The sequence below is a fragment of the Leopardus geoffroyi genome, chromosome D3 (genome assembly GCF_018350155.1).
Source record: "Leopardus geoffroyi isolate Oge1 chromosome D3, O.geoffroyi_Oge1_pat1.0, whole genome shotgun sequence".
NCBI classification, from domain to species: domain Eukaryota; kingdom Metazoa; phylum Chordata; class Mammalia; order Carnivora; family Felidae; genus Leopardus; species Leopardus geoffroyi.
The window spans coordinates 77,181,806-77,204,730 of NC_059339.1; the positions used below are offsets into that span (position 1 = coordinate 77,181,806).

At 48.0% G+C, this 22,925-nt stretch overlaps 1 long non-coding RNA gene across 1 annotated transcript; it reads left to right on the forward strand.

The window, feature by feature from the left end:
• The first annotated feature begins 2,082 nt into the window (after positions 1-2,082).
• LOC123587814 lies at positions 2,083-21,206 on the forward strand. Its single transcript, XR_006707538.1, has 5 exons — positions 2,083-3,319; positions 3,561-3,671; positions 5,944-6,008; positions 17,893-18,008; positions 20,936-21,206. It is a non-coding gene; the product is annotated as an uncharacterized LOC123587814 (long non-coding RNA).
• Positions 21,207-22,925: the final 1,719 nt, after the last annotated feature.

A 22,925-nucleotide genomic window follows, 5' to 3' on the forward strand; every position in this document is an offset into this window, starting at 1 on the left:
TGGCCATTATTAAAGTAAGTGCTAATTTATCCTGGCACATAGGTCCCTCTTTAATTCAATCCCAACCCATCCACCTTGTTTTTTAATTTTTTTTTTAATGTTTATTTTATTTATTTTTGAGACAGAGAGAGACAGAGCATGAATGGAGGAGGGTCAGAGAGAGAGGGAGACACAGAATCGGAAACAGGCTCCGGGCTCTGAGCTGTCAGCACAGAGCCCGACGCGGGGCTCGAACTCACAGACTGTGAGATCATGACCCGAGCCGAAGCCGGACGCTCAACCGACTGAGCCACCCAGGCGCCCCCCACCTTGTTTTTTAAATATGAAACAACTTCTTACTTGATATCCCTGCCTCCTGTCGAAGTGGTATATGCACCAATCCCCGGATGCATCCTATATTCTCACAACTTCTCCTCTTGCCAGCTGGGCCATTTTGGGTAATTTGCACAACCTCTTTAATCTCGGCCCCTCATCTACAAAGTGGGGATAATACTAACGATATCTTCTCTAGAGGACTGTGGTGAGAACAAAGCAGATGAATGAATGCGACAACGGTCATTGATGTGTTCAGTTTCGCCGCCGGGACAGAGGCCGGCAGGACAGCCCCCAGCTGCATCAGGGAGCGTCAGCTGAGGTGGGTCCATAAGGCTGGAGGATGTGTTTCCAAGATGGCTCCCTCATGGGGCTGGCCAGGTGGTGTTATTGGCAGAAACCCGACCGGGGCTATAGTCCCGGAGCCCAAATGATCCTCCTCTTGGACTTTCCATGTGGTTTCTTGTCAACTGGGTTCTAAGAGAGAGGCGGAAATTGGCAGTCTTCTTAAACGGTAGGCATGGAACTTACTAGCACGGCGTAGCCTCCATCATACGTATCTGTTAAAGCAGTCACGGGCCAGCCCAGACCCACGGTGGTGAAGGCATAGACGCCTCCTCTCCAGGAGGGTGAGGTGCGTGCCTACTGGGGAGGCAAGAAGCCGTGGAAGCCGTCTCTTGAGACGAGATACCACCGTCCGGTCTTTGCGATCCCGTCTCGTCTAGTAGAGACACCCAACAGATATTAAACAATTCCTCAACTCTTATTTTAATTCCAGTGTTCTTACCATAGGTTGTATTAGTTTCAGGTGTATAATATAGCCGTCCAGCAATTCCGTGTCTCACTCAGGGCTCATCACGACAGGTGCACTCTCGATCACTTTCACCTGTTTCACCCATTCCCCGCCCCCACCCGCCCTCTGGTGACCAGCTGTTTGTTCTCTAGAGTTAAGAGTCTGTTTTTTGGGTCGTCTCTCTCTCTCTTTTTTCTCTTCCTGCGCTCATTTGTTTTGTGTCTTAAATTCCACGTGGGAGTGAGATCACGGGGCTTGTCTTCACGATTACCGAACCCTGAAGGCCTGTACCTTGCGTCTGTCTGTCTAACAATCACTTGGATTTGCTGTCTGGAATTGTGAGTTGACTTTTCCCCTGGGTTCCGGTTAGTGAGGACATTCCAGCTACACAGTAAGCCCTTTGAGGGCCAGGCTCCCGGCTACAAGATACATTTTTGCATTCCGCCCACCAGAGATGTCCGCGGAGTTAAGTGTCGTAGTCGTGCAACACTTGATTTATTTTCTTCTGACAGCCCCAGCGCTGAGAAGGGAACCTAAGAGCCGTTTTTACTGAATTTTTGTACAACACCAGACTCCCTAGGCTCCAGGGAAAATTCAGAGAAACAGTCCCTTTGTTCTCCAGCCCAGTGCAGAGCTCGGCCCAGAACCTTCCACAGGGGGAAGTTCAGGGAGGAGGCTGCAGACTGGAGGGCGTGTGGAGGAAATTCCATTCTAGACCCTCATTTCCGAAACTGCTCTGTGATTAGCCCGGCTTTGTGCTGGCCCAGTCCAGGGGCCGGGCCCCTAGGTCATAAAAGCACCAGGAAAATACAAATGCAGCCTCTTTACAGCCTCAAACAGGAGGTTAAAGGATTTGCTTTGTTGTTTGTTTATCTCTCAGACTGAAGCCAATTATTCCTATTACTTTTTTTTTTTTGTAACTTCACTACAGAAACAAGTTCATTTTAAGTATTTTTAAGTTCACTTCTTCTCAAAAAAAGGGCCTCTGCAACACATTTTTTTCCCCTTGGTTCCAAGGCCTCAAGCCAGGTCTCGGTGACAGGGAGGGCAGGCCTGGGGTCACATGTCAGAGGTCAGGGGCCCCCTGATTGTTCCCAAATGTGCTTCCGAGTAACCATAGATTTGAACTTTGCATTGTTGTGGGGGCCCTGGGGAGAGAGAGGCCCTGGGGGAGGAGAGAGGCCCTGGGGGAGGCCATCTCTGCAGTTCAAAGGCGGCCTGCTCCGGTTTCACTTGGCCCACTGTTTCCATCCCTGAATCCTCCCGAACCCAATCCCGGTGGGGCTGCCGTGGGTGGGGGTGGGGTGGCACTCGGGACGGACATGCCGCGGAACCCAAAGCCGCACATCTCACAGATTGATGGTGCCTTCAGAGCCGGAAACACTCAGGATTAGCGTCAGAGGCTGAAAATTCCCCTGACTGCTTCCTAAAGTCCCAGAACACTTGCCCAAAAGCCAGTAAAGGTTGCTCCTCCGCCCAGAACCAACCCCTCGGTCCCCACTTCCCCGGGCCAGGCAGGGTTCTTTGTAAAGTGTAGCTAAACGCAGGGCACTGAGGTTCAGAAAATGAACCCCAATGCTGGCTTTACCCAAGGGTAGTGGGTGTTTGCTACATCACACAAGCTGAAAAGAGGTAAAAGACGCCAGACCATCCCCCCCAAAACAAGTGTCTCCACTGATACCTGAAACTCTACCATAACCAGGACGTAAATTTATATCTGTTGGTATGGAAGAGTGTATAAGAGATATTGTTAAGGGCCAAATACAAGCTACAGCGTACTATAGCTACTGTATGGCCCCAACTATGTAGGAGATACACACGGGAGCAAAGTCAAAGATGACACGTCAAAATGTTGGTAGTCGTACCCCTGACGGGTGGGACTTCGAGTGATTTTTTTTTTCCTTCTATTTTTCTGCATTTTAGAATTACACCACCCGTGTATGGACGAGAAAACCGAATGTTCATGAGTCATTTCTTTAGTTCAGTGTTTTTTCAAATTGTGGTTGGAAGGAACCAGCGTCAGACTCGGGAAGCTCGCTGAACAGGAAGGTCCCTACGTGTCAGTCAGACCTACTGAGCCCGAATCTGGAGAGGCGGCCTGACGGACAGCATTGGAAGCACCCTCCTCCAGGCCATTGTCAGGGAACGTGGTCCACCCAGGCGGATGTTTGCTTTGCCCAAAGGGTTCTGGCTCTGGCTGGTGAAGCATTCCAGGTGTGACCACTCAACCCCACGGCCCCGCCTGCTTTCCTTGCCCCCTTTCCCCCTCTCCGCCTCCTTTCTCTCCGACCTCAGGAGCCAGAAAGAGCCTATCAGCCCAAACGGAGCTGGCTCCTCCCCTTGCCCTTGACCAACAAGAGCCCACAGACCGAGCCTCTCGGTATCATCCTCCCCTCCTTCCCTTGATGTGGTCTTCTCTTGGCCTCACTTCCCTTTTTTTTTTTTTGACCTCAAGGGCTGACGGCACACGCTGATTTGCATAAGTGCCAAAGTCAAGTAAAACTGAACCTGTAAACCAACCGAAGTAATTATGCCGGCGGGCCGCATGGAGCACGGAAGCATCTCGGTGAGCCTGACCCTCCTCCCTGATAGACACGTGATCGTAGCTACGTTACTGACCCTCTCTAGTCTTAGTTTCCTCCACTGTAACATGGGGAGAGTCAAACCTACCTCACAGAGGGGTCGTTCCAGGGTTTAAGGAATAAGGTCATGTGTATATGCAGAGGGCCCGGTGCATGGCAACAGGTACCCAACAAAAGTTGCTATTACGGGGCGCCTGGGTGGCTCGGTCGGTTAAGCGTCTGACTTCGGCTCAGGTCATGATCTCACAGTTGGCAGGTTCGAGCCCTGGGTCGGGCTCCGTGCTCACAGCTCAGAGCCTGGAGCCTGCTTCGGATTCTGTGTCTCCCTCTCTCTCTGCTCCTCCCCAACTCATGCTCTCTCTCTCTCTCTCAAAAATAAATAAACATGTAAAAAAATTAAAAAAACAAATGTTGCTATGGCCAACCTTCCCTAAAGAACTCTCGTAGAAAGTCTGAGACAGGCTTCCCAAACTCCCCGGGGAATTGAGAAATAAAGCACAGTATTCTAGTCTTCCCTCCCAGATATTTCAAATTCATCCCTCTAAGTGAGGCCCCAAGCTGACACTTAGCAATTACACCCGGTGATTCTGATCGCACCTTGCATGCAGGTGGTCTCCGATCACATGTGGAAGAACACGAGCCTAGGGTTTTGGGTTTTCATCAGCAAAACACAGACAATGCCCATTACCAGCTCCCTTGCTTAGGCAGTTCACGCTTAAGTAGTCAACCATCCACACTGCACAGCACACGGGTTGGCTGAGCTTTGGCGGATCGAAGCTGGGCCCAGCCGGCCATGGTTCCAGGCTGGGGTCTGGGTCCAGGTCTGATCCACACATCTTTCATTTTTCTTGGACCAGCAGGTGCCCAGGCATGTTCTCCCGATGCCACACTTGTAACATTCCACCAGCCAAACAAGCATATGGCTCCCAAAGTCAGTGGGGAGAGGGGCAGGTATTATTTTCTGCCTCAGAGATGTGAATGACAAATAAAGCCTTGTTTCTCTAAGCCAGGAATCCACAAATTGGCCCCCAGTCTGTTTTCGTTTGCTCCACAAGCTAAGACTGACTTTTACATTTTTTAGGAGTTGTAAAGAACAACAAAGTGCTTAGGAACAGAAACCGTATGTGGTCCACAGTCTGTTTACTATCTGGCCCTTTAAGGAAAAAGTTGGTTGATTTGTACTGTAAGCCATCAAAATGTCAAGTGTTCTTTTGTTAACACGGCGTTACTGCATAAATATAGGTGAACGATGTCGTATTTTTGTTTGTTTTTAAATTAAGAGGGATTTCGTCTGACTTTTGACCTCAGGGTTGTGAGTTCGAGCCCCATGTTGGATGTAGAGATTACATAAAAACATACAAAAACAAAAAACACTACAACTATAAATTAAGAGGTATTTAAAATGTTTCTAAGCCATGGGGCAGGAGGGATGGAGAAGAAGGAGGGGAATCATTGAAAATACAGAAGAGGAGTGCCTGGGTTCCTCAGTCAGTTGAGCATCCAACTCTTGATTTCACCTCAGGTCAGGATCTCACAGTTGGGGGATGGAGTCCTGGGATTCTCTCTCTCTCTCTCTCTCCCCCCCCCTCTCAAAAATAAATAAAGATTTAAAACCAAGAAAGAGGGGCGCCTGGATGGCTCAGTCAGTTAAGCATCCAACTTCGGCTCAGGTCAGGACCTCATAATTCGTGGGTTCGAGCCCTGTGCTGACAGCTCAGAGCCTGGAGCCTGCCTCGGATTCTGTCTCCCTCTCTCTCTGCCCACACCCCCCCCCCCCCGTTCGTGCTCTATCTGTGTCAAAAATGAATAAACGTTGAAAAAACAATTTTTTTAATTAAGAAAAAAATAACACCGAAAAAGACAACACAGAAGAAAGGAAAATTAAAGAAAGGAGAAGGAAGGTTCCTTAAGGAGGAAGGACGATGGTGAAAATGGGTTGGGATCTGGTCAAGTGGAGAGGGTCGGGTGGGAGGGGTAGGATCAAGGCATGAAGTGATGGTCAAGGAGGAAGAGGACAAGACAGGCTTATCCAGGGGTAGGAATACCCAGCTACTGGGTGTCAGAGCAAATCTGCTGAAGAGAATCCTGGTGTCCTTGTAATAGAGTGCTGAGGGCTTTCCAGTGGACCTTCCAGGAATTATCAGACTGTGGGGATGTGCACCTTGGATTCTTTCTGACTGCCTAAGCTATGTGACAAATCCATAGGGAAAGAAGTTAAGTTGTGGAAAACTGACACGACAATTTTCCCGTCTGTAGGGATGCGCGGAATCCCATTCACGGCAGCGCGGAGGAATCGTGTGCTGTGGAGAACAAACATCTCTGTGAGTCAAATCCCCATCTGAATCGGTTTCAACATCTTACTGACGTCCACACTGACAGTGGATGAGTTAAATGGAATCTTTGACGCACGTCTATTTCATAGCTATGAAAGTCATTATTTTACCATTTAAGACGATTCTCTTTTAGCAAATATCTAATGTATCTCACCTGACAGTCTCTATGGCCCTGTGAGGCCATTACCGCTGTCATTCTCATACCCCCATTTTGAGGATGACACCACCGAGAAACTAAGAGCTCAAGGTCACGCTTAGAGAGTGGCAGAGCCAGGCAGGAATTTCGGGGTCTTCTGGTTCTGATTTGGAGTCTTCTGATCTCCTATTCTTTCCACTGTTGAGTTAAACCAAAAAAAAAAGTGGCACCCCATCACATTATTCATTTGCTTGTCATCGATGAGCACGGGAGCTGTGACTTAGCAAGCAAACGGTCCTTGCATTCTGGGTCGTGATGGTTCGCTTGCCGATGCGGGGAAAGAAGCCCCAACCATGTAACTGCTTGCCCTGCCTGAAGGGGGCAGCACTTGAACTCAATGGGACCGCAGGCGAGTGATTACCAGCGCCGAGAGGCAACTGGTCTCTACGGCCTCTTTTCGTCCCTAACAGATCATCGAGTCAAAATTCTCAATAGCTGAGTGTCTCACAAGGACTTTCCAAAGTCTTACTGTTTTATTTCGGCCGCAAATAAATGCTCCCCCGCAGGTATGTTAGCATTTCGGGGGTGACTTTGCTCCGAAGCCTTCTGCGTTTTTCTCAGCAGGATCCCTTGCTTTCCAATATTCCGTGAACACCTAGGGTGGATGGGCTAGTTACAAATGTCACCTGCGTCACAGTCCCTAAGCCCTGCAGTCACTCCACGCTTGTTTCCCAGAGAAGGATAATAACGTTAGCGATACAAATACGAAAACAAACAAAATGGGCTCTCCCCCTCGGGTAGTTGAGTCTGAGGGAGAGACTTTCAGGCAAACCGGCAATTACGACCCAACACGGCCATCAAAAGTTGGTGAGAGCGTGGAGAAACCAGCCCCAGCGTGTTTGAGAGGATCATGGAAAGTTTAATGGTGCTAGGGTTCGCACTGACACTTGGAGGATAAGCAGGAATTTGCCTGGAAGAAGGAGGAGGAGGTGCCCAGAAGCTTCTAGACAGAAGTGCAGGTACAGGGTGTCTAGGAGGCAGAAAACAGTCCGGAGTGGCTTACAGGAGGCAGTACGTAGGGAAGAATTCCAAATATGAAACCAAACAGGTGGTCAGGGACAAGTCATGGCAGACCGCGACGAGGAAACTTGCCTGCAGGCAACAACAGAGAGTCAGGGCAGCAAACAAGGGCTGAGTATAATATACATCCTGCACAAAGTACCCACAGGATACTTTCAAGGGAAGGCAAGGGCTCCTGTAAGGAGATAGTCGTACCCCCTCCCCCCCCCATGACTGAATCAACACCAGGTCTGTCTGAATTTCCCGCCTGTGTCCAAATCCCCAGATAGCTTCTGTGGCACTTGTCTTTTGGGTCTATTATTTGGGCTATTAGAGTCGGCTAGTCTCTTGGGCTTTGGGGCTACCATAGCAAAATACCCCAAGGGTGGCTTGTGATCGGCAGAAATTCATTTCTCACAGTTTTGGAGGCCGGGAACCCTAAGGTCAAAGCACTGGCCAACTCGATGTCTGGTGAGAGCCCCTTTGGTCACAGACAGTCATCTCTCTGTGTGTCCTCGTGTAGTAGGAGAGGCAAGGAAACTCAGGCCCTTCTTTGGAAGACCGCCAATCCCATTCCTGAGGGTTCCGCCCTCGTGACCTAATCACTCCCAAAGGCCCTACCTCCTAATACCATCACCTTGGGGGTTAGGATTTCAACATATAAATCTGGGGTGGGGGACACAACCATTCAGACCAGAGCGGTTACTCAAGGTGGATACTCAAGCGAATGCCAAGACGTTGGTTTGTGCGGTTGCAAATATTTTCCGTCACTGGATTATTTCTTTGTGGTCCAAGGTCTCCGGTCCTTTACCGTGATCTCTTAGATTGGGAAGGAAGAGGGCGAATGTCCTGCGACTCTGAAGGAGATATGCACCGTCATGGTAAAAGCAAAGTGTTAACGCGGCAAATTACCCGGCAGAAGCCAGTAGGTGTCTTTGCCCGCTTTTTATCGAGGTCTTTGGAGAAGCTGACTGGAAGGACGCAAATGACTCCCTTGGAAAGTGATGCTTCTGGGGACCTCTCAGGGCCACACTTAATCGCGAAGTCCCCTTCCCTCTCCCCACGTGCCACTGCCCAACCCCCACCCATCTCTGCCCTCCCCACCTCTCGCCCTTCAGAGAAGGCAGAAGTCTGCAGTCGGTGTATTTCCCCCTCGCTGACATCCCCATCCACCAAGGGTGCTGGGGAAGAGTCTGCAGAGACAAAAAGAAAAAAAAAAGAGGAATTCTTCTGTTCCCAAGAGAGAGCCTGCCTCAGCTGGCTGGAAGTTTCATCTCCCCTGGGTTCCCAAACATGCCTTTGATTTTTAACGCGCTGCCTTTTTGTTAATTACTGTGGGAAAGAAACAGAATTTCGGATAACTGGGCAGTAGCCGCATTTTTTACAGCAAAACAGAGTCTACGAGTAGCACCTATGATAAACACTGGAGGGGACAGCCCATTAACTTTCAGCAGCAAGGGGGCATGATAGCCGCATCTCTTCTCCTTAAGGAAATTTTCACTTCTTGATTCCTTTTCTATTGATTCGGATGTCAAAAAGCGAGGCGGCTGTGCATACCTGTCCCTCCAGAGAGCGCCTGGGGGCCCCAGGATCATCTAGGCGGTGGGGTTTGTTACAGCTGGAGCCGCCCAGCTCATTCCTGACTCTATGTAGCATCACTGCCCTCACACACCGCCCTCTTCTCGGACCATCTCCGTAGTGAATCTTGGGTAACAAGTGTTACAGATGTAGCCAATTAAAACCACGCCTTATTTATTAACTCAATTCGGTAGTTTAGGCTTAGCTGAGTTCTCTGCTCTAGGTCTCACAAGGCTGAAAACAAGATGTGGGTTGGGCTGGGCTGGGCTCTGAGGAAGGAAAGATTTCCAAGTTCGTTGAGGTTGTTGGCAACATTCAGCTCCGTGCAGCCAGAAAGCTAAAGTTCCCATTACCTTGCTGGCTGTCCGTTGGGGGTCACTCTGAGTGCCTAGACTCTACTCTGGTCCTTGCACACGATCCCCTCCATCTTCCAGCTTGCAAAGGTTCATCAAACCCTTCTTATGGTTTCTGTTTCTCTGACTTCCCCTTTTGCTATCAGCCAGGTAAAACTCTCTGCTTTTAAGGGGCTCGGCCCATCCAGATTGTCTCCCTTTTGATTAACTCTAAATCAACTGATTAGTAACCTTAATGACACCTGCAAAATCCCTTCCCATCCCCTCCCACCCCCACCCCCCCCCCCCCCATAATCAGGGCATGGAATCTTGTCTTATTCCTAGACCCTGGAGTAAGGACAGGAAGTGGTGGTGGGGGGGACTTTTACAATTCTTCTTACCACAAGGGTCTCAGAACACATACAGGCAAGGAGGAGGTAGAAGGATCTCACCTGTGCAACTCTGGCCACCATCCCCCCTCCCCACCTTGGCGGGACAAACCCTGACGTGGCCTCCTGACCTGCTGATGGCTGTGGACCTAGCTGGGCACCATGATCCTAGTTTGGGCATCTCACATACACAGTGACAGGAGCTGAATATGTCCCAGACCACAGATGATCACTTCTACAGATCCAGAGTTTACCTTACCCACACACCCATCAGACACACTCGGACATTTTTCTCTCTTAAATTGAGACAGGCTGGGGGCGCCTGGGTGGCGCAGTCGGTTAAGCGTCCGACTTCAGCCAGGTCACGATCTCGCGGTCCGTGAGTTCGAGCCCCGCGTCAGGCTCTGGGCTGATGGCTCAGAGCCTGGAGCCTGTTTCCGATTCTGTGTCTCCCTCTCTCTCTGCCCCTCCCCCGTTCATGCTCTGTCTCTCTCTGTCCCCAAAAAATAAATAAACGTTGAAAAAAAAAATTTATAAAAAAAAAAAAAAAATTGAGACAGGCTGGTCAATGGTCTTTCAGCTTTAAAGGATGCCCATCTCAGAGCCGCCTGGCTGGCTCAGTCAGTAGAGCCCATGACTCTTCATCTCAAGGTTGTGAGTTCAAGCACCACATTGGGCATGAAGGTCACTTGAAAAAAAAATTTTTTTTTTAATTTTTAAATGTCCATTTCTCCTCCCCAGCCACATACCCTTGGGTATGCGCTTGGACCTGACTTGGAATGGGGCCCCTGCTTAATAGTAAAATTTTTCCTAGGTTTTTTGGCTTGTGTGTTTCTGAGCAGAGGTCTCCATGCATCCCGACCTGATACCTTTTTTCCCCGTGTCATGTTTTCTATCCTGCACCAAGGTTCCATCCCTTCTCCTCTCTTCTGCACCTGTGCAAAGTCTTTCCTCCCCCTCCATTTGAAGGTGAGGGCATCTCCCACTCCCCCCCCCCCCCCCCAGATGCCTCTCTTTTTCTCACCACAGGCCTCGCTTGCTCTATCCCAGGCACCTGGCGGGAGCTGTGTGTTCACGGAAGAAATGAGTGAGTGAATGAATGAATTGGCAGATGCTTTTCTAATCTTCTATCGGTACCGTGGGGCTGCTGTTCGGTTATCGGATCATTCATTTTTTTCATCGCTCCGTCCCTGGGAATACAAAGATGAATAGATAAGCATCTGCTCCTGGGCTACTGACGAACTCGTGCTCAGGGGAGTCTCTGGAACATTCCCCTTAGGGATAGCTCTGGCAGCCCAAAGGCGTCTATAAATTCAAATTCAACATCTAGGAGTACAGGCTACTGTCAAATGTAATCGTTAAGACGCCAGGTCTGCCATTCCAAGAGCGATAGGATTCCTTTCTTTTGTGAAATACAGCATTCTCATTGTTTTTCACTAAAAGAGACACTTTAAATTTGCTTCCCACCAGGTTTGAAGCTGGTGCCTAATGTGGCTGAAAATGTTATTGAGCCCAGGGAGGAAATCCAATGCCCGGGGGCTGCCCGGCTGAATGGCAGTCTTGTTTCCAAGGGCATTCTCCTTTGTCTGCCTAGGCTCTCGAATGACATGTTTGGACACAAAGCCTCTTAGGTAGAAATGACTACATTTGCAGGCGTTCTAATTTGGAGTGAGGTTTATTTTTCCAAAGTCTTGTTTCAAGATTAAGCGTCAGCGACATTTTACAGCTGAGTGGCAATTCTCATTTGGAAATAAGTTTTATTATGATATTTATTAGCGTTCTTGGGTTTTTTTGCTTTTTTTTTTTTTTTTTTTTTGTTGTTGTTGTTGTTGTTGTTTTTGAAGTTTCCTCTTTGAAAGACCAGCATCCTGCCTTGAATTTTCCAGGGAGGCTTTCACTTTCTTTCCGTCGAGGTCATTTTCTTAACCTCTCAGAGATATTTATCTTTAGTTAAAACCTTTCTGGGCAAGGAAAGCAGAGAGGAGACAGTTGATAGGGCCTAGGAAAGTCAGAATCCTTGGGGAATTGGGGCAAAGAGAGGCTATTTTCCTAATGACTATTATTCACAGCCCCATAGATTAAGTGGTTCCTTGGCCATAAAGGCAGGTTTGGGCCAAAGGTCCCGGGAGCATAGGAATCACGCCTTTTGTATTTGAGAGCCAGTGTGTGTCCCCCCCCCCCCCCCCCCCCCCCCACTCACCAACTGCATTACAGTATACGTTCTCATTTTCCATATTCTTGATGTTCTAGCATCCGGGGACTTGCTCACCAGGGAGAGACTGTCCTCCTGGGTCTAGCCAATCCTGAAGGAGAGCAAACTACCCTCCAGGGAGCACTCCTTTCACATGCAAACTAACCAAACCAGAGTCTGGATTCCAAAGCACCCCTCTGTATGGCACTTGTGCTCCAGAAGACGAAACTCCTCCGCCCAAGTGTCCCAGGGCCCGGGCACCAAACCGCTGGCGACAGCCTCTGTGCTCCAGAGCCCGTGGAAGCGCTCAAACTCGCCAATCCTAAACCTGTCCACACTGCGTACACCGCCTGGCTCATTCCTTCCAGAAAAACCCCAGTAAAGGCTCTCCTCCATGCTTTCGCCTTGCCCTTCACGCCTCCTGCCCGGTCCTGGTGGTGCAGCGTCCCTCCTGTTTCTGGGGAATTTGCAAGTGACTGTCTCTTTAATGCCAGTGGTCTCCTCATCTTTTGGCCCCGTCGCCCCTGAATAGTAGCACCATCTACGTTTTTAAAACACCAGCAACGCTCTCCACCAAACACCCACAAAGTGAGAAAGAAAGAGAAGGAAGGCCAAGACCTGTAATCACTACTTCAATCCAGAAGAATCTGTGAAGAAGGGGGGGTAGGTGACCAGTATTTTCTGACTCCGGACATTGTCTAGGTCAGCTTCATCAAGAGCTTGTAAAGTGACACTATATCAATCTCATTTTGGTGAGGGGCAACTAAGACTCAGAGAAGTTAAATAATTTGTCCAAGGCCACGAGCCACTCCAGTAGGCAAGAAGGGCAAGCTTAACTCATTTTTGTTTCATTAATCCTCAATGCCAATGCCAACCCAACCCCGAGCTTTTGGTCTCACCCCCTGCCATTTATACCCCCACCTTCTGTGGGGATTCCTTCTGGGTTCTATTCCAAACTAGCTTTGCTGTTTACCAAATCCCCCAAAACCCGAGGATGGAGATTTATGGCACTGTGCGTCCGTCTAAAGGTACTCCAAACAATCAGTCACTGATTTTTCCAGAGTATCTGCCATACCCCTCTTCTCTGGGTTACCTGCAATGAGGAATGAGAACGATCCTGGGCGAGACATGATCTGCACATGGGGAATTTACAATCCAATCTGGGCTAAACAACGACCACAGGGAGAGCGAGACCAGGGGACCACAGGGGACAAATTAATGAGCTGCCAAATCGTGTGGCCCACAATATGCAAAAGAGGGCAGGAGAAATTGAGGACTTCCTGGAATAGGTAAAGTTTGACTAGGACCTTAAAGGATGGGGAGAAGTTGAGTAAAGAAAAAAAGAATTATTTTTAGAGGGTATGGCGGTTTCTAAAAACTAAAAATATCGGGGCGCGCACCCGGGTGGCTCAGTCGGTTAGGCTCAGGTCACGATCTCACAGTGAGTTCGAGCCCCGCATGGGGCTCTGTGCTGACAGCTCAGAGCCTGGGGCCTGCTTCGGATTCTGTGTCTCCCCCTCTTTCTGCCCCTCCCCTGCTCATACTCTGTCTCTCTCTGTCTCTCAATAACAAATAAACGTTAAAAAAATTCCAAAAACCCCCTAAAAACAGCATAATCACATAGCCAGCAATCCCGCTTCTGGGGACGCACCCGCAAACATTGAAAGTAGAGACGCAGAGAGATATTTGTTTATAGCAGCATTATTCACAAGACCCAACAGGTAAAAGCAACCCAAGTGACCACGGATGGACAAATGGACAAATGGGGTGTCTATCATCATTCAGCCTCCACAAGGAAGGCAACTCGGACACCTGAGTGAACCTCCACGACATTGTGCTAAGCGAAACCAGCCAGTCACAAAAGGACAAATACATTAGATTCCATTTACATAAAATAGATTCATAGAGACAGAACGTGGAATGCTGGATGCCAGACGCTGACGAGAGACGAAAACGGAAAGGTGCAGACTTCCTGTTTGGGACGACCAAAGGGTTCTGGAAATATAGCGGCGATGGTCACGCACCATCGCGAACGTACCTAAGGCCGCTGAACTATATACACTTGGAATGGTGAAAATGGTAAATGGTACGTTCATTCTTTTTTTTTTAATTTTTTTTTTTTCAACGTTTATTTATTTTTGGGACAGAGAGAGACAGAGCATGAACGGGGAGGGGCAGAGAGAGAGGGAGACACAGAATCGGAAACAGGCTCCAGGCTCTGAGCCATCAGCCCAGAGCCCGACGCGGGGCTCGAACTCACGGACCGCGAGATCGTGACCTGGCTGAAGTCGGACGCTTAACCGACTGCGCCACCCAGGCGCCCCTAGTACGTTCATTCTACCACAAGAAAAAAGTTTTTAATTTTTTTTTTCTCTATCCCTTTACGTGTCAAAGCTTGGAAATATTTGTTCACAAGGGAGATTTTCTCAAACGTGATGCGTGCTCCTGCTCTGTTAAACAGAGCATAGCGATCATGACCTAAACATCTCCCGGGGGTCAGCATGGTCGGCTGGGCTGAAATACAGGCGGTTCTGAAAGTCGGTTCGATGTGTTACCAAAGGCACTCACACCGCCTGGCTGTCCACTTCTTTGCCCGGTGGCCGGTCTTCCTCTGTCTCCTCCCTAGTTGCCTGCATCTAGCAAGGTCAGCATTTCCTTTCACATCTGTTGTTTTATGTTCTAAATCTACAGTGAGTGGAGAAAGCAGCGAGGCAAGCGTGCTCCAGTGGGGTGCGGTGTTAAGAATTTACAGGCTCCTAGGGGCGCCTGGGTGGCTCAGTCGGTTAAGCGTCTGACTTTGGCTCGGGTCGTGATCTCACGGTTCATGGGTTCGAGCCCCGCGTCGGGCTCTGTGACGACAGCTCAGAGCCTGAGGTCTGCTTCGGATTCTGTGTCTCCCTGTCTCTCTGTCCCTCCCCCTCTTGTGCTCTGTCTCTCTCTCTCTCAAAAATAAATATTAAAAACAAAAACAAAACATAAAAGAATTAACAGGCTCCTTACAAAGCAGGTGGGGCTTCCTCACCAGCCCTGTACCAACCGTTGTCATGCAGGCACCGTGGCCTCAAACCCAAGTCCCATGACTCCCAAGCATTGGTGAGCCCTCACTGCAGTGGAACAAGTCCAAATTCACCTCGCCATCTGACCCCAACCTATTCTCCCAGCTCATTGCATGTACATCCCCCACACCCCCTTTATGTGATATTCATGGTTCTTTTCATAACCCGATACTCCAGGGACTGGCATAGCCCCAAATTCTCCCAAAAGCTTCTCATTCTTTCTCATTCTCACCCAAGTCCAAATTCAAATACCACCTTGGTTGGCTCCATACCAGCCTGTCCCCAGGCTCTCTCCCAGCCCTGAATTGATCACTCCCTCCTCAGGATCCCCAATGTATTTATTCCTGTCTTGGGCAGTCTTCGCATTAAGAATTGGCTGCTTGCTCAGAAGGAGGCTGTGGGCAGAGCAGGCACGTAGACATGTACAAGGTCATATGCGACACACCAGATCCCGGTGAACGGCCTGATTCTCCCGCTATAAGACAGTGTCTTAGCTTTGTATCCCGACGTCTTGAATAGGGAGGCATTCAGGAACTGTTTATTAAATTGAAATGAATTATTGAGAATACAATACAGATTAAGCATCTAAATTTAGATTACCTGAAAAAATAGATAAGAGGAAATTGTATCGGAACCACTGATTAACCAAACTTAATCAAATTCATGTTTATGAACCTAGAGATCCTGTCAGCGTGTGAAAGTCTAATTAATGAGTTGGAAAGACATTTTGAGGCAGAAGGAACACCCATGCCCCTTCTCACATGTACCAAGCCCCTTTGTACCTGTCCCAGGTAGGAAAAGACGTGGTGTCAGTAAACTTGAAATTCCCTTCCCATGAGTTTTTCCACTTTTCCGTCTTCACAAGGTGCAGGGGATCCCAAGTGTTTCAAAAGCAAAATATTCTGCCTGTATCTCTACTGTAGACAGCATCACTTTGGATTATTACTATTCTTCTTGGTTAAAATTTCTTTTTCCCCAGCCTGACTAAACTCCTTAAGAGCAGGGGCACTGTGCCTGCCACACGATAAGTGCTCAACATATTACTGAAGAAGTGGATAGATGGATGGATGGATAGGTGGATGGATGGATGGATGGATGGATGGATGGATAGGTGGATGGATGGATGGATGGATGGTTGGATGGATAGGTGGATGGATGGATGGATGGATGGATGGATGGATGGATGGATGGATAGGTGGATGGATGGATGGATGGATAGATGTATGTATGGATGGATGGATGGATGGATGGATAGGTGGATGGATGGATGAATGGATGGATGGATGGATGGATGGATAGGTGGATGGATGGATGGATGGATAGGTGGATGGATGGATGGATGGATGGATGGATGGATAGGTGGATGGATGGATGGATAGATGGATGGATGGATGGATGGATGGATAGGTGGATGGATGGATGGATGGATGGATGGATAGGTGGGTCGATGGATGGATGGATGGATGGATAGATGGATGTACGACAGATGGACACATATTTTACTTTCAACAGTTGATATGAACTCTTGCCTTTCTTACCTCCCCCACAGGCAGAATGACAGCTCCATTTCTGGGCTAAGCAGAAAGGATGGGCCAGCCTGAAAACTAATGTTTTGATCCTTTTCACAGTTGCCTCCTTAGTACATCTTCCTCTTAAACAACATTGGCCCTTGGGTGTAAGAAAAAGGAGAAGAGGAGATCATTTTGCTCAGTGTTCCCACCTGTTCTTTCCAAAGTAGTTTTTATGAGGAGTATTTTTTTTAAGTGTATTCATTTTTGAGAGACAGAGAGAAAGAGAGCGTGAGCAGGGGAGGGGCAGAGAGAGGGGGACAGAGAGAGAGAGAGAGAGAGAGAGAGAGAGAGAGAGAGAGATGCAGAATCCAAAGCAGGCTCCAGGCTCTGAGCTGTCAGCACAGAGCCCGACGTGGGGCTCGAACTCATGAACTGCGGGATCATGACCTGAGCTGAAGTTGGACGCTTAACCGACCGAGCCACCCCGGTGCCCCAATGAAGAGTATTTCTAAAGTTTGATTTCATTTATATGTTTTTAAATAGGTAATGTGTTCACAAGATGTAAAATTCAAATGGTTGAAAGGGATACAAATGAAAAGTTCTATCCGGTTCCCATCCTCAATATAAACATTGACTATTCTCTTGGGTTTCCTGCTACAGATCATCTTAGCTTATAAAGGGAAATCCATACTTTCTTCTTTTTTAAGCAAACGGAAGCACACCACATCCCAGCTTTTCTCAACCTTGGCTGTACATTAAAATCATGTAGGAGGAAAAATCATTTGGGGAAGCTTTTCAGAAACCTTTAAATCAGAATCTCTAGGGGAGGGACCAAGCCATCAGTATTTTTAAAAACTCCCCAGGTGTGCATCCCGAGTCAAGAAGGACTGCATACACTTTATTCTGCAGCAGACTTTTTTGTCTAACAATATGTCTTCTAGATCTTTCCACACTAGTCTGTAGGAATTCCCTTTTTAATTTTTTTATATTTACAATGTTCTAAATATTTATTTGTTTTTGAGAGAGACAGCATGAGCAGGGGAGGGGCAGAGAGAGAGGGAGACACAGAATCCGAAGCAGGCTCCAGGCTCTGAGCTGTCAGCCCAGAGCCTGACACGGGCCTGGAACCCACACACCATGAGATCATGACCTGAGCTAAAGTCGGACACTTAACTGACTGAACCACCCAGGCGCCCCTATTTTATTTTTTAAGTTTGTTTATTTACTTTGGGAGAGAGACAGAGAGTGAGTGGAGGTAGGGGCAGAGAGAGAGAAGGAGAGAGAGAATTCCAAGCAGGCTCAACACTGTCAGCACAGAGCCCGATGAGGGGCTCGAACTCACAAACTGTGAGAACTCATGAACCCTGAGATCGTGACCTGAGCCGAAGCCAAGAGTCGGACGCTTAACCGACTGAGCCACCCAGGGGCCCCTTGAATGCTTTTTCTTTAAAGGGCATTCCACTGGATAGCTGGAATACGAGGGCATTTATGAGTATCAGGTTGTTTCCAATATTTTGCTCTTACAACAGTGCTGTAACGAATAACATTTTACACCTATCATTTTGTGCAGATGCATATATATCACATATATTGCAAATGACATATACCTTATATGTGCAGGATAAAGCCCTACAAGTGACACTGCTGAGTCAAAACACAAGGATATTCACAGTTTTGCTACATATTTGTGATTTTGCTGTGCATGATTTTACTGAATACTTCATCCTAAATATTTGGTAGGTATCACTAGCTAGCTGCCCTGTGAGGATTAATGATTAAACCAGGTTCACAAAGAGTTTTTAAAGTGGAAAAGTGTGATTGCATTTTAGAGCCATATACACCAGGGCGTAACTACTATACTCAGGCTGAAATTTCAAAAAGTGAGTACAGATTGGGGGTGCAGATCTTTTCCGTAGTTAGGGTTACCAGTGCCTTTCCTGATAGGGATGGTTGGCGGCTCGGTTTCTTGTTCTTTCTTGCCATTAAAGAGTTTTGTTCTCAGAAAGGAAACAATATGTGCTCTTTGATGTGGCTCGGGAAAAAAGAGGCCAACACCACATTTTAAAATGCTTTGTGAAACGGCTCTTTAGAAGAAAGGGCTCACAGAGAGCTACGGCTCAAACAAGGGAAGGTTTTTAGAGCACTTGAAGAAATTCTGACTCTAGAGGAATTCTCGCATTTAAAAAAAAAACACAAGGGGTGCCTGGGTGGCGCAGTCGGTTAAGCGTCCGACTTCAGCCAGGTCACGATCTCGCGGTCCGTGAGTTCGAGCCCCGCGTTGGGCTCTGGGCTGATGGCTCAGAGCCTGGAGCCTGTTTCCGATTCTGTGTCTCCCTCTCTCTCTGCCCCTCCCCCGTTCATGCTCTGTCTCTCTCTGTCCCAAAAATAAATAAACGTTGAAAAAAAAAATTAAAAAAAAAAAAACACAAAAGCAAATCATGGAAAATGCAGACACAATTATTCTCTCTCTGATGGGAATCAGTCTCCAGCCCCAGTGGATCTCCTCTTTGAGGAGATGACAGAAGACAGTAAATGAAGCCCTGAAACAGAAACACCCTTGTGCAAAGGCTTGTGTTCCTAGGAGCAAAGAACGGGAGCCCTTTGGGAAGCTTCCACGTTTTTCTTTTTATTATTTTTTTTTAATCTTGATTTATTTTTGAGAGAGAGAGACAGAGCCTGAGCAGGGGAGGAACAGAGAGAGAGGGAGACACAGAATCCAAAGCAGGCTCCAGGCTCCGAGCCGTCAACACAGAGCCCGTCATGGGGCTTGAACTCACGAACCGAGCGATCACGACCTGAGCTGAAGTTGGATGCTTAAACGACTGAGCCACCCAGGCGTCCCGAAAGTCTCCACATTTTTAGATGGTTGAAGATTCTCGCCTGTAACATTCATCTCTCCTCCTTTCTCCTCCTCCTTTGAGAGACAGACAGACAGACAGACACAGAGAGAGCCAGAGACAAACACCAAGAAAGAGATGTGCAGATAGATACAGGGGGAAACAGAGAAAGATTTTTCTCTGGCTATGACATGTTTTTAAAATAGCTGTCAAGACAATGCTGAAAGAAATGGGCCGTAATAAAACAGGTCATGTCCATGTCAGATTGAGTTTTATGGTATTCCTCTATTTCCTGAAGAAATTCAAGCATCATTAGTCTTTGAATAGTTTATCAGTCGAGGTTGTTTGATAGAAAGCACTAGAAATTGACTCATGAACTGAAGGCCAAAAGGGGGGGGGGGGTTGTTTCAGTGACACTGAACTGCTCGCAGAGTTGAAAGCAGGAGCCAGGACCGATCTGAACACCGTGCCAAAGGCTCATAAGGAGTTTCTATTGGAGATCTTGCCATCACGTGATTTTTTTTCAGACTTCTAGAAACATAATCTGGTTGGTTTGGCTTCATCATCGGCCCACCTCCTGCGGTCAGGGGCAGCTGGGGCTCACACCAGGGAGGGTGTGGGAAGTTGGGAAATAACCCCCGAGCCCCCAGCCACTTATGCCCACGGATATTGGATCTGGGGGAAATAGCGATTCAATACTGAAATGCTATCACAGCTTAGGACTTTGCTCTTCCTGAAAATGCTTAGGAGTCTGATGAGGATTCGGACTGGACAAAGCAGTGCCAGAAGTCCCTTGCGAGACGGAGGGCGTACTGAACACGCCTCAATCTCCTGGGCCACGCGGATCATTTTTTAAAAGTGGGCACGTAAAAAGCAGGGTGCAGATAGTTGCACGCCCGTGCTCACAGCAGCATTATTCGCAGCAGCTGAAAGGTGGAAACAACTCAAGGGCCCACGGACAGATGGAAGGATAAACAAAATGTGGCACACACACACAGTGGAATATTACTCAACCTTAAACAGGAGGGAAATTCTGACAGACGCTGCAGCTTTGTGAGATAAGCCACTTACTAAAGGACAGATATTGTATAATTCCACTTACATGAAGTCCCTAAAACGGTCGGATTTTTAAAAATTTTTTTTTATAAATTTTTTTTAATGTGTATTTATTTTTGACAGAGAGAGAGTCAGAGCGTGAGCTGGGGAGGGGCAGAGAGGGAGAGGGAGACACAGAACCCAAAGCGGGCTCCAGGCTCTGAGCTGTCAGCACTGAGCCCGAAGCGGGGCTCGAACCCACAGACCGCGAGATCACAGCCTGGGCCGAAGTCATTCGCTCAACCGACTGAGCCACCCAGGCGCCCCTAAAATGGTCAGATTTATAGAGACAGCAGGTAGAAGGGTGGTTGCCAGGGGCTGGGGGTGGGAGGAGAGAACGGTGGGGGGCATGGTTTAACAGGTGGAGAGTGTCAGCTGTGCAAGATAAAGAGGGCTCTGGGGGCACCTGGGTGTCTCAGTCGGTTGAGCGCCCGACATGGGCTCGGGCCATGATCGCACACTTTGTGAGTTCAAGCCCCACATCGGGTTTGCTGCTGTCCGCGCAGAACCCGCTTCAGATCTTCTGTTCTCCTCTTTGTCTCTCCCCAGCACACGCTCTCACACTCAAAAATAAATAAAACATTTTTTTTTCTTAAAAAAAGTTCTGCAGACGGACGGCGGTGACAGTTTGCACAAGGATGCGAATGCCACGTGTGTGCTTAACGCCACTAATCGTGCGCTTAAAAAGGGGTGAAACAGCAAAAGGTAACGTCCTATATCGTTCACTGCAGTACGAAGAACGAAGCAGTGTCTGAAAGCCGAGATGCCAGCAGCATGAATAAGGAGTGTATAAAGGACGTGAAATTAAAGTCTGTATTTCCAAACAGGGCTCCCTTTTCCGTGGCGTTCTTTCTGCGAGGGGTTGCCTTGGCTGCTTCCAAGCGTTGTACTTGATCATTCTTTAATTTACAGAATAAAAAATTCATGAGTTTTAAAGAAAGACGTCAAAGGCAGAAAGTGACTTCTTTTTTGTATGCGTTACAAGTCCAGCTAATAATCCGAACCCCCCTGCACCCACACAGGCTATTCATACTGGATTGCTCTGCAGAACCCGGAGGGGGGGGGCGGGAATTAAAACTTTATGACCGAGAGCACTATTTCGTTTCCTTTCTAAACTAACCCCAGGAAAGGCCACCCACGCAGGCTTGTGCAGACAGAGCAAGACTTAACTATGAACTGAAACAACCGTACTGCTGCTTCCTCTATGGTGAAAAAACAAGAGAAGAAAAATGCGAAAGCAGACCGAATACAATTGAAATACATAACGACTGCTGGTTTTCATCTGAATAATTTACAGTGGGTGAAATGGTGAGGTTATCGATAGTCTTTCGTGAGGTTACTTCAAAATGATATTTATTACCCCTCTTTCTGCTTTGTTCCTTCGCCACTTGTTGGCCCTGCTGCCCAGAGGACCTCCCGGCCCTCAAGTGCCCTCCCCGTCCTGAAACAATTCACATGCAGCAAGATCTTCTCAAAAGTCTTTCTATAAAAAGTCTTTGCTATAAAGTCCTTTTGGCTCTCCTCAGATCTCTTCCTCCAGTGAACAGCTAGGACGCTAATTACTTTCTTTTCCATGGCGCGTAGGACTTGGGGCTATCAGAGTATAATTTTCAAAAAGCTAAAAACCCGACTCTCAGACAAATATAGAACGAGCACGTGTCAATTATTTATGTAGCGAATTCACGAGGGTGCTAGGAGGATGGTAAAGCTGGTTCAAAGGAGAATTCGATGAACAGATGTCTGTGTAGTCTGTCAGGAAAGACATCCTAAAATAAATGTTCAAAGCTACAGACTAAACTGGTTAGTGGCCTACGGGCCAAGAAAGCTATAACCTCTGGAGTTATCCTCCCTCGTCTTGGAAATCTACAAGTTAACGTGTAGCTTCGGAGAACTTGGGCATTCGTTATTAGCAAATAGCACCACAAACGACGGTACATCTCCTAAAGAATTAAATATAATTTGGGAGGACCTTGGGCTGGACACTGCTCCCCTATGCTATTGAAAGGATGTGCAGTCATCCTTTTACCTTCTATCAAAGATTTTGAATCCATTTTCTTGGCCAGGTCAATCACTCCGTTTTATAAGAAGAGACAGAAGTTTGGAGAGATTAGCTAACTTGTCCAAGATCGCACAACTGGTGAGGAGCTGAGCTGGAGCTTAAAACTAAGTCTGGACAGCCACAGCACAGGACTTCTCCAAAAGCAGACTAAAGAGCCACGGGCGGGTGACCCATAGCGGGCGGTGTCAGCAGAGGACACGCCTCACCGGTGTGTGGCACACGGGGATCCAAGAGATACAAATGCTCACTAATCGTCAAGAAAGTCTGTGAGCTACACAGAGCACCTCTGATCCCACTGGTGATATACAAACAGCTGAGAAGCACAGAGCTAGTGGATCTTAGGTGTCATTAAGCCAGAGAGTTCTATGATTCTGTGTCTTCTTTCGTCAGTTGGATTATAACTTTGAGACCACGTATTTAGCACTCAGAGATTTACTCAGTAAGTATTTGCATCTATGGCAGATTATATTTTCCAGAGATAGCCACACCTGCATATTTATCCCATCTCATATGCTCTTCCTACAATGGGACTGTCTCTCCTTCTACCAGAGGAAGCAAAGTTTCCCCCAACACCTTGTATCTGGGCGGTCCGAGATGCTTGTCCTTGGAACCCAACCACCATTTTGCGAGGAAGCCCAAGCTACATACAGAGACCAAGTGTG